Below are 12,334 nucleotides of genomic sequence, written 5' to 3' on the forward strand. Positions count from 1 at the left end.
CCGCTCATCTCCCGGCTTCTCGCAGCAGAAGGAGCCGCACAGGCAGCGCCGCTCCCCGGTCCTCGCTAATACGGAGCCGCACAAGCAGCGCCGCTCCCGGGCCTACACTAATACGACGCTGATTGGTCGCGGTGGCCGGCCGTGACCAATCAGCGAGATGGGCTGCAAATTTAAGCGCCGCTCGGCTGATTGGTCGCGGTGGCCGGCCGCGACCAATCAGCGAGATGGGCGGCAAATTTAAACGCCGCTCTGCTGATTGGTCGCGGTGGCCGGCCGACCACGACCAATCAGCGAGATGGGCGGCAAATTTAAACGCCGCTGTGCTGATTGGTCGCGGTGGCCGACCGACCGCGACCAATCAGCGAGATGGGCGGCAAATTTAAACGCCGCTCTGCTGATTAATCGCGGCCGGCTACCGCGACCAATGAGCGAGATGGGCGGCAAATTTAAACGCCGCTCTGCTGATTGGTCGCGGTGGCCGGCCGACTGCGACCAATGAGCAAGATGGGCGGCAAATTTAAACGCCGTTCTGCTGATTGGTCGCTGTGGCTGGCCATGACCAATCAGCGAGATGGGCGGCAAATTTAAACGCCGCAGTGCTGATTGGTCGCTGTGGCCGGCCGTGACCAATCAGCGAGATGGGCGGCAAATCTAAACGCCGCTCTGCTGATTGGTCGCGGTGGCCAGCCGTGACCAATCAGCGAGATGGGCTGCAAATTTAAGCGCCGCTCTGCTGATTGGTCGCGGTGGCCGACCGCGACCAATCAGCGAGATGGGCGGCAAATTTAAACGCCGCTCTGCTGATTGGTCGCGGCCGGCCACCGCTACCAATCAGCGAGATGTCCGGCAAATTTAAACGCCGCTCTGCTGATTAATCGCGGCCGGCCACCGCGACCAATCAGCGAGATGGGCGGCAAATTTAAACGCCGCTCTGCTGATTGGTCGCGGCCGGCCACCGCGACCAATCAGCGATATCGGCAGAAAATTTAAACACCGCTCTGCTGACTGGTCGCGGTCGCCGGCCGCGACCAATCAGCGATATAGGCTGCAAATTTAAACGCCGCTCTGCTCATTGGTCGCGGTGGCCGACCGCGACCAATCAGCGAGATGGGCGGCAAATTTAAACGCCGCCCTGCTCATTGGTCGCGGTGGCCGGTCGCGACCAATCAGCGAGATTGGCGCTAAATTTAAACACCGCTGTGCTGATTGGTCGCGGGCGCCGGCGACCGCTACCAGTCAGCGAGATTGGCGCCAAATTTAAACAACGCTCTGCTGATTGGTCGCGTCTGGCGTCAGCGACCAATCAGCGAGATTGGCGACAAATTTAAACAACGCTCTGCTGATTGGTCGCGGTGGCCGGCCGCAACCAATCAGCAATTTTGGTGACAAATTTAAACAACGCTCTGCTGATTGCTCGCGGTTGCCGGCCGCGACCAATCAGCAGTATTGGCGCCAAATTTAAACACCGCTCTGCTGATTAGTCGCAACCACCGGCCGTGACCAATCAGCGATATTGGCGCCAAATTTAAACACCGCTTCGCTGATTGGTCGTGGTGGCCGGCCGCGACCAATCAGCGATATTGGCGCCATATTTAAACACCGCTCTGCTCATTGGTCGCGGTTACCGGTCACGAATAACCAGCATTATTGGCGACAAATTTAAACACCGCTCTGCTGATTAGTCGCGGACGTGACCAATCACCATTATTGGCGCCAAATTTAAATAACGCTCTGCTGATTGGTCGCGACCGCCGGCCGCAAACAATCAGCATTATTGCCGCCAAATTTAAACCCCTCTCTGCTGATTGGTCGCGTTCGCTGGCCGCGACCAATCAGGATTATTGGCGCCAAATTTAAACCCCGCTCTGCTGATTAATCGCGACCGCAGGCCGTAACCAATCTGCGATATAGGCGCCAAATTTTAACACCGCTTTGCTAATTGGTCGCGGTTGCCGGCCTCGACCAATCAGCGATTTTGGCGCCAAATTTAAATACCGCTCTGCTGATTGCGCCCGGTCGGCCGCATACCTATTCTAGAATACCCGATGCGTTAGAATCGGGCCACCATCTAGTAGTAGTTATATTCTTGTACATAGGGGACAGTATTATAATAGTTATATTCTTGTAGATGGGGCAGTATTATAGTAGTTATATTCTTGTACATAGGGAGCAGTATTATAGTAGTTATATTCTTGTACATAGGAGCAGTATTATAATAGTTATATTCTTGTACATAGCGGACAGTATTATAATAGTTATATTCTTGTAGACAGGGCAGTATTATAGTAGTTATATTCTTGTACATAGGAGCAGAATTATAGTAGTTATATTCTTGTACATAGAAGGCAGTATTATAGTAGTTATATTCTTGTACATAGGGGGCAGTATTATAGTAGTTATATTCTTGTAGACGGGGCAGTATTATAGTAGTTATTATTCTTGTACATAGGAGCAGTATTATAGTAGTTATATTCTTGTACATAGGGGGCAGTATTATGGTAGTTATATTCTTGTATATAGGAGCAGTATTATAGTAGTTATATTCTTGTACATAGGGAGCAGTATTATAGTAGTTATATTATTGTACATAGGGGGCAGTATTATAGTAGTTACATTCTTTTACATAGGGTGGCAGTATTATAGTAGTTATATTCTTGTACATAGGGGGCAGTATTATAGTAGTTATATTCTTGTAGACGGGGCAGTATTATAGTAGTTATTATTCTTGTACATAGGAGCAGTATTATAGTAGTTATATTCTTGTACATAGGGGGCAGTATTATGGTAGTTATATTCTTGTATATAGGAGCAGTATTATAGTAGTTATATTCTTGTACATAGGGAGCAGTATTATAGTAGTTATATTATTGTACATAGGGGGCAGTATTATAGTAGTTACATTCTTTTACATAGGGTGGCAGTATTATAGTAGTTATATTCTTGTACATAGGGGGCAGTATTATAGTAGTTATATTCTTGTACATAGGGGCAGTATTATAGTAGTTATATTCTTGTACATAGGAGCAGTATTATAGTAGTTATATTCTTGTACATAGGAGCAGTATTATAGTAGTTATATTCTTGTACATAGGGGGCAGTATTATAGTAGTTATATTCTTGTACATAGGGGCAGTATTATAGTAGTTATATTCTTGTACATAGCAGCAGCTTTAAAGTAGTTATATTCTTGTACATATGAGCAGTTTTATAGTAGTTATTGTTACGGATCCGGGTGGTGGAACCTCTGTGCTGCGGTGCAAGGAGGGATCCAGAGGGGCGTAACTAGGTATCAACTCGGAGTGACCTAGGTCGTACGGCGGCTCAATCGACTCCGTGACCAGGGAGGGTCCGAGCAGAGGGACCAGGTGCTACTCTGGGGACGACCTTGTAAGGGAGCAGGTGACTCCCACGGTACAGATGTCAGGGACTGACCAGTATTGCAGATGGGCACAGCAGGCAGGCTGACGAGTGATCCGGGTGGATGGACTGGCAGACACGGCAGGCGACAGGCGGGAGCCTCTAGGTAGGCTGTCAGGTGGTCACGGCAGGTGACAGGCAGGAGCCTCTAGGTAGGCGGTCAGGTGGTCACGGCAAGTGACGGGCAGGAGCCTCCAGGTAGGCTGACAGGTGGTCACGGCAAGTGACAGGCAGGAGCCTCTAGGCACGGCAGGTAGCAAGCAGGAGCCTCCAGGTAGGCACGACAGGTAGCGGGCAGGTGCTTCCAGGTAAGCAGGCGGGCAAAGCCCATAGAAAGACTAGCGGACTGAACGGAAGACAGACTGTCGGGCTAGAGAGTAGTCAGGCTGGCGGACTGGACTGGTAGTCAGGCTGGCGGGCAGGACTAGTAGTCAGGCTAGCAGCGGGACCTGAGGACTGAAGCAGAGGTAAGTACACTGTGCAACAACTATTGCTCGGGCACCTCCATTTTGGAGAAGGTGCCTTATATATGGGAGGACCTCCGGCAATTGGCCGGGGACTCCCTAGGACGGCGCGTGCGGCCCCTTAAAGAGGGAGGGAGCGCGCGCGCGCCCTAAGCACAGTGCCTGGGAAGCTGCATGCACCGGCAGCAGTAAGAAGAGGAGCGCTGGAGGACGCCGGGCGGGGAGCGCAGCGGAGAGAGGGATGGCGCCTCTGCCTGGCAGGAGGCAGAGACGCCGATGCTACAGTTATATTTTTGTACATAGGAGCAGTATTATAGTAGTTATATTCTTGTACATAGGAGCAGTTTTATAGTAGTTATATTCTTGTACATAGGGAGCAGTATTATAGTAGTTATATTCTTGTACATAGGGGGCAGTATTATAGTAGTTATATTCTTGTACATAGGAGCAGTATTATAGTAGTTACATTCTTGTACATAGGGGCAGTATTATAGTAGTTACATTCGTGTACATAGGGGCAGTATTATAGTAGTTATATTCTTGTACATAGGGGGCAGTATTGTAGCACCCCGAGGGTTCGGTTGCTACAGAGGTATTGCATTTCACCCAGATGTGCGATATCTCACTTCCAGGTAAGGATGGAGTGTGGCTCAGGACCCTAACACCCACATGCACTACACCACATTTCCGGGGGACAGCTCGACGGTGCTCCCATTAGTTATGCAGGCACGAGTGAGCATGTCCCTGGCTGGAGTGGGGGGAGGGAACACCTAGAGAAGGGAACCCGGTAGTGTGTGCGTGGGGGAAGTAGATCCTGGGTGCACTCTGTACAGGAGTATAAAGGGAGGCACCATCTTGGAAAGGGAGTGAGTTGAGAGAGGAGAAGACAGGGAGCAGAGCTGCTTTATGGGCTCTGCTCCACAGGCAGGCCCTGTCAGGAGGCCTGAGCCTGGAGGAGGGAAGAAGGAGGAAGAGGAGCAGACTGGGCTCCAGGAAGGACAGAGGGGACCCCAGGGGTGTGGACTGGCTGGTAGCCACCACACGCCCGCCGCTACCTGAGTAGGGGGGTCAGGTCAAGAAGATGGGAACCGGATCCCAAATTAGTGGAGGAGAGAAACTACCCTCAACTAAGAACCGGAGGCTGCGACATTACATGTGGAGCAGCCCCTCACCACACCCGCTAGGAAGGCACCACATAGGACCTGGGAAACGCAGGCCAACATTTGCCCACCAAGAAGGTCCGAGGCAGCTGGACATAAGCGTGGTCACTAGTGGGGTTGAAGACCAGAGACAGGGGACATAAAGGGGGTCCTGCAAAGCACTCCAGAAAGACCTGGGAGTTAACCGAGCCCCTCACCTGGTGAGCACAGCGCGACACAGGCGGCCACCTCTGCAGCGGTGGCCTGGAGCAGTAACCGAGTAACCGTGAGTAAAGACCCTGAACTGCACCACCAAGACTCCGAGTTGTCTTTGTTGCGCTCGTGTACCACCATCACCCCCATCATCTATCCCTGCTGCCCTGAGGCCATACCCCTCCCGTTGGGGGTTATACCACCACGCTGCACATCCTCATACACCTGGCCTCAGTGGACTGTTCTGCAGCGGCAGCTTCAAAGCCGCACTCAACGGGTGGCGTAGTCGATCAAGTTAACATCTACTGCCATAGACCGCCACTTAGTTTGACACCCTGGGCACGGACCGGGTCACCGCCACAAGGACTACTACCCCTATCCAGCTCCGGCTCCGGGTATCCCCTGAATATGGCCCAGGGGGCGCGTCAACTTTTGGCGTAGTCGGCAGGATTTCGTGCCCGCAACCACCGGGTACTGCGTGCCTGAAAAAGAGACTTTTAAAATTTACCATCCGTGAAGTTTTCCCGCCATCCGGCGCCATCTTCAGCCTTCTTCCCGCCATCCGTGAAGATTCCCGCCATCCGGCGCCATCTTCAGCCTTCTTCCCGCCATCTGTGGAGTTTTCCCGCCATTGGGCGCCATCTTGAGGACGCCGCGCGGGAAGAAGAGGGGCGTGGACTCCGAAAGCGCGCGAGAACTGAAGCCCCGCCTCACGTCCGGACGTTGCGTAAGGTCCTGGAAGGAGCCCAGCAGACGCCGACGTCACTGGAGCGCGACGGAAGGTCCTCGACCCTGATGATCAACTGCGGAGCCGCGGCCTACGGAAGAGGATCATCGCCAGGTAGGCCACGGTCCACCAGGGGGGAGGAGGACACCAGGAACGGACAGCAAGATGGCGGACCGGCAGCAGACTAAGCTGCCCAGCATCGGCAGCGTCCCAGCCGTCGCGGGCCCCGACCAGCACCAGGAGAAGACGCGTGATGCAGGAGCGGTCGCGGGAGCAGGTAAGAGGAGTCTCCCTGTCCCGGACGCTGCCAGCGTCAGCCTGCTCTCGGGCCACCCGGTGGAGCCGCCGATCCCGGGCGCTGCAGATGCAGACCTGCTCCAGACCCCGCAACAAGCCCTGCAGCCGAGCCCTCCAGACCTGGGCACTGCCACCACTAGCCCGCGCCCAGGCCCAAAGTCGCACCCCCTGACCCCGGGCGTCATTAACAGTACCACTCAGACCCCGAGTACCAAGAGGGCCCGGACGGGTCTGAACCTGAGAAAGAGAAAAGGAGCGTGTGGAGCACACCGTTAATCGTAAACGGTAAAAGAGGAGATGTAAATAGTTACCCGACCGGGTATAAGGACTGTTGTGGGACTGTTTCCACTAAGAGTGTGGTCCCCGTTGGAACAGAAAGAGAACTGTTTCCCTTACCCCCTACCTGGCTGGGGACTGAGAACAGCCACCCCTACCTGGCCGAGGACTGAGAGCGGCCATATCCTGTAAATAATTATGTGTTTCTAGTAATGTATAGGAGTCCTTGGTGGATTTACCGGGAATCCTTTGTACAGTTAGTGGAGCGTAACCCAGGATGGACTAAAAGACTGTTAAGGACTCGGGGCAGGACAGACCCCTACCTGGTTACGTCTCCCTGTTTTAGGAAAATGGACACCTGGTTGCAGAATAAACTGTGACCTGTTATAAAGAGACTTCTTCGTGGATCTGCTGCTAGAAATGTTTTATATGAAAAATTTATATGCTAGAATGTGTTACTATGAAAAAGAGTTCCAGAACAGTACATATGCACTTATACCGTTTAAGAGAGAGCCGTTCCCATAAAGGGAAACTGAATGTTGATACCTGTTATACTTGTTGTTTATGAAAAATTTGCATGTTCTAATGTATACCCTGTCTTTTGCTCAGTTCCAGCCCGCGGACGTGCTGGGTTTTGCCAGGGGGGAATGTAGCACCCCGAGGGTTCGGTTGCTACAGAGGTATTGCATCTCACCCAGATGTGCGATATCTCACTTCCAGGTAAGGATGGAGAGTGGCTCAGGACCCTAACACCCACATGCACTACACCACATTTCCGGGGGACAGCTCGACGGTGCTCCCATTAGTTATGCAGGCACGAGTGAGCATGTCCCTGGCTGGAGTGGGGGGAGGGAACACCTAGAGAAGGGAACCCGGTAGTGTGTGCGTGGGGGAAGTAGATCCTGGGTGCACTCTGTACAGGAGTATAAAGGGAGGCACCATCTTGGAAAGGGAGTGAGTTGAGAGAGGAGAAGACAGGGAGCAGAGCTGCTTTATGGGCTCTGCTCCACAGGCAGGCCCTGTCAGGAGGCCTGAGCCTGGAGGAGGGAAGAAGGAGGAAGAGGAGCAGACTGGGCTCCAGGAAGGACAGAGGGGACCCCAGGGGTGTGGACTGGCTGGTAGCCACCACACGCCCGCCGCTACCTGAGTAGGGGGGTCAGGTCAAGAAGATGGGAACCGGATCCCAAATTAGTGGAGGAGAGAAACTACCCTCAACTAAGAACCGGAGGCTGCGACATTACATGTGGAGCAGCCCCTCACCACACCCGCTAGGAAGGCACCACATAGGACCTGGGAAACGCAGGCCAACGTTTGCCCACCAAGAAGGTCCGAGGCAGCTGGACATAAGCGTGGTCACTAGTGGGGTTGAAGACCAGAGACAGGGGACATAAAGGGGGTCCTGCAAAGCACTCCAGAAAGACCTGGGAGTTAACCGAGCCCCTCACCTGGTGAGCACAGCGCGACGCAGGCGGCCACCTCTGCAGCGGTGGCCTGGAGCAGTAACCGAGTAACCGTGAGTAAAGACCCTGAACTGCACCACCAAGACTCCGAGTTGTCTTTGTTGCGCTCGTGTACCACCATCACCCCCATCATCTATCCCTGCTTCCCTGAGGCCATACCCCTCCCGTTGGGGGTTATACCACCACGCTGCACATCCTCATACACCTGGCCTCAGTGGACTGTTCTGCAGCGGCAGCTTCAAAGCCGCACTCAACGGGTGGCGTAGTCGATCAAGTTAACATCTACTGCCATAGACCGCCACTTAGTTTGACACCCTGGGCACGGACCGGGTCACCGCCACAAGAACTACTACCCCTATCCAGCTCCGGCTCCGGGTATCCCCTGAATATGGCCCAGGGGGCGCGTCAACTTTTGGCGTAGTCGGCAGGATTTCGTGCCCGCAACCACCGGGTACTGCGTGCCTGAAAAAGAGACTTTTAAAATTTACCATCCGTGAAGTTTTCCCGCCATCCAGCGCCATCTTCAGCCTTCTTCCCGCCATCCGTGAAGATTCCCGCCATCCGGCGCCATCTTCAGCCTTCTTCCCGCCATCTGTGGAGTTTTCCCGCCATTGGGCGCCATCTTGAGGACGCCGCGCGCGAAGAAGAGGGGCGTGGACTCCGAAAGCGCGCGAGAACTGAAGCCCCGCCTCACGTCCGGACGTTGCGTAAGGTCCTGGAAGGAGCCCAGCAGACGCCGACGTCACTGGAGCGCGACGGAAGGTCCTCGACCCTGATGATCAACTGCGGAGCCGCGGCCTACGGAAGAGGATCATCGCCAGGTAGGCCACGGTCCACCAGTGGGGAGGAGGATACCAGGAACGGACAGCAAGATGGCGGACCGGCAGCAGACTAAGCTGCCCAGCATCGGCAGCGCCCCAGCCGTCGCGGGCCCCGACCAGCACCAGGAGAAGACGCGTGACGCAGGAGCGGTCGCGGGAGCAGGTAAGAGGAGTCTCCCTGTCCCGGACGCTGCCAGCGTCAGCCTGCTCCCGGGCCACCCGGTGGAGCCGCCGATCCCGGGCGCTGCAGACGCAGACCTGCTCCAGACCCCGCAACAAGCCCTGCAGCCGAGCCCTCCAGACCTGGGCACTGCCACCACTAGCCCGCGCCCAGGCCCAAAGTCGCACCCCCTGACCCCGGGCGTCATTAACAGTACCACTCAGACCCCGAGTACCAAGAGGGCCCGGACGGGTCTGAACCTGAGAAAGAGAAAAGGAGCGTGTGGAGCACACCGTTAATCGTAAACGGTAAAAGAGGAGATGTAAATAGTTACCCGACCGGGTATAAGGACTGTTGTGGGACTGTTTCCACTAAGAGTGTGGTCCCCGTTGGAACAGAAAGAGAACTGTTTCCCTTACCCCCTACCTGGCTGGGGACTGAGAACAGCCACCCCTACCTGGCCGAGGACTGAGAGCGGCCATATCCTGTAAATAATTATGTGTTTCTAGTAATGTATAGGAGTCCTTGGTGGATTTACCGGGAATCCTTTGTACAGTTAGTGGAGCGTAACCCAGGATGGACTAAAAGACTGTTAAGGACTCGGGGCAGGACAGACCCCTACCTGGTTACGTCTCCCTGTTTTAGGAAAATGGACACCTGGTTGCAGAATAAACTGTGACCTGTTATAAAGAGACTTCTTCGTGGATCTGCTGCTAGAAATGTTTTATATGAAAAATTTATATGCTAGAATGTGTTACTATGAAAAAGAGTTCCAGAACAGTACATATGCACTTATACCGTTTAAGAGAGAGCCGTTCCCATAAAGGGAAACTGAATGTTGATACCTGTTATACTTGTTGTTTATGAAAAATTTGCATGTTCTAATGTATACCCTGTCTTTTGCTCAGTTCCAGCCCGCGGACGTGCTGGGTTTTGCCAGGGGGGAATGTAGCACCCCGAGGGTTCGGTTGCTACAGAGGTATTGCATCTCACCCAGATGTGCGATATCTCACTTCCAGGTAAGGATGGAGTGTGGCTCAGGACCCTAACACCCACATGCACTACACCACATTTCCGGGGGACAGCTCGACGGTGCTCCCATTAGTTATGCAGGCACGAGTGAGCATGTCCCTGGCTGGAGTGGGGGGAGGGAACACCTAGAGAAGGGAACCTGGTAGTGTGTGCGTGGGGGAAGTAGATCCTGGGTGCACTCTGTACAGGAGTATAAAGGGAGGCACCATCTTGGAAAGGGAGTGAGTTGAGAGAGGAGAAGACAGGGAGCAGAGCTGCTTTATGGGCTCTGCTCCACAGGCAGGCCCTGTCAGGAGGCCTGAGCCTGGAGGAGGGAAGAAGGAGGAAGAGGAGCAGACTGGGCTCCAGGAAGGACAGAGGGGACCCCAGGGGTGTGGACTGGCTGGTAGCCACCACACGCCCGCCGCTACCTGAGTAGGGGGGTCAGGTCAAGAAGATGGGAACCGGATCCCAAATTAGTGGAGGAGAGAAACTACCCTCAACTAAGAACCGGAGGCTGCGACATTACATGTGGAGCAGCCCCTCACCACACCCGCTAGGAAGGCACCACATAGGACCTGGGAAACGCAGGCCAACGTTTGCCCACCAAGAAGGTCCGAGGCAGCTGGACATAAGCGTGGTCACTAGTGGGGTTGAAGACCAGAGACAGGGGACATAAAGGGGGTCCTGCAAAGCACTCCAGAAAGACCTGGGAGTTAACCGAGCCCCTCACCTGGTGAGCACAGCGCGACACAGGCGGCCACCTCTGCAGCGGTGGCCTGGAGCAGTAACCGAGTAACCGTGAGTAAAGACCCTGAACTGCACCACCAAGACTCCGAGTTGTCTTTGTTGCGCTCGTGTACCACCATCACCCCCATCATCTATCCCTGCTGCCCTGAGGCCATACCCCTCCCGTTGGGGGTTATACCACCACGCTGCACATCCTCATACACCTGGCCTCAGTGGACTGTTCTGCAGCGGCAGCTTCAAAGCCGCACTCAACGGGTGGCGTAGTCGATCAAGTTAACATCTACTGCCATAGACCGCCACTTAGTTTGACACCCTGGGCACGGACCGGGTCACCGCCACAAGGACTACTACCCCTATCCAGCTCCGGCTCCGGGTATCCCCTGAATATGGCCCAGGGGGCTCGTCAGTATTATAGTAGTCATATTCTTGCATATAGGGGGCAGTATTATAGTAGTTATATTCTTGTACACAGGAGCAGTATTATAGTAGTTATATTCTTGTACACAGGAGCAGTATTATAGTAGTTATATTCTTGTACATAGGGGCAGTATTATAGTAGTTATAGTCTTGTACATAGGGGGCAGTATTATAGTAGTTATATTCTTGTACATAGGGGCAGTATTATAGTAGTTATATTCTTGTACATAGGGGCAGTATTATAGTAGTTATAGTCTTGTACATAGGGGGCAGTATTATAGTAGTTATATTCTTGCACATAGGGGGCAGTAATATAGTAGTTATATTCTTGTACATAGGGGACAGTATTATAGTAGTTATATTCTTGTACATAGGAGCAGTATTATAGTAGTTATATTCTTGTACATAGGGGCAGTATTATAGTAGTTATATTCTTGTACATAGGGGACAGTATTATAGTAGTTATATTCTTGTACACAGGAGCAGTATTATAGTAGTTAGATTCTTGTACACAGGAGCAGTATTATAGTAGTTATATTCTTGTACATAGGGGGCAGTATTATAGTAGTTATATTCTTGCACATAGGGGGCAGTATTATAATAGTTATATTCTTGTACATAAGAGCAGTATTATAGTAGTTATATTCTTGTATATAGGGGCAGTATTATAGTAGTTATATTCTTGTACATAGGAGCAGTATTATAGTAGTTATATTCTTGTACATAAGAGCAGTATTATAGTAGTTATATTCTTGTACATAGGGGACAGTATTATAGTAGTTATATTCTTGTATATAGGGGGCAGTATTATAGTAGTTATATTCTTGTACATAGGGGCAGTATTATAGTAGTTATATTCTTGTACATAGGCGCAGTATTATAGTAGTTATATTCTTGCACATAGGGCACAGTATTATAGTAGTTATATTCTTGTACATAGGGGCAGTATTATAGTAGTTATATTCTTGCACATAGGGGGCAGTATTATAGTAGTTATATTCTTGTACATAGGGGACAGTATTATAGTAGTTATATTCTTGTACATAGGGGACAGTATTATAGCATTTATAGTCTTATACATAGGGGCAGTATTATAGTAGATATATTCTTGTACATAGGAGCAGTATTATACTAATTATATTTTTGTATTGAGTGGGCAGTATTATAGTAGCTATGTTCTTG

This window comes from Phyllobates terribilis, unplaced genomic scaffold (genome assembly GCF_046119375.1).
Source record: "Phyllobates terribilis strain yellow unplaced genomic scaffold, ASM4611937v1 Scaffold_7__3_contigs__length_470593459, whole genome shotgun sequence".
Classification (NCBI taxonomy): domain Eukaryota; kingdom Metazoa; phylum Chordata; class Amphibia; order Anura; family Dendrobatidae; genus Phyllobates; species Phyllobates terribilis.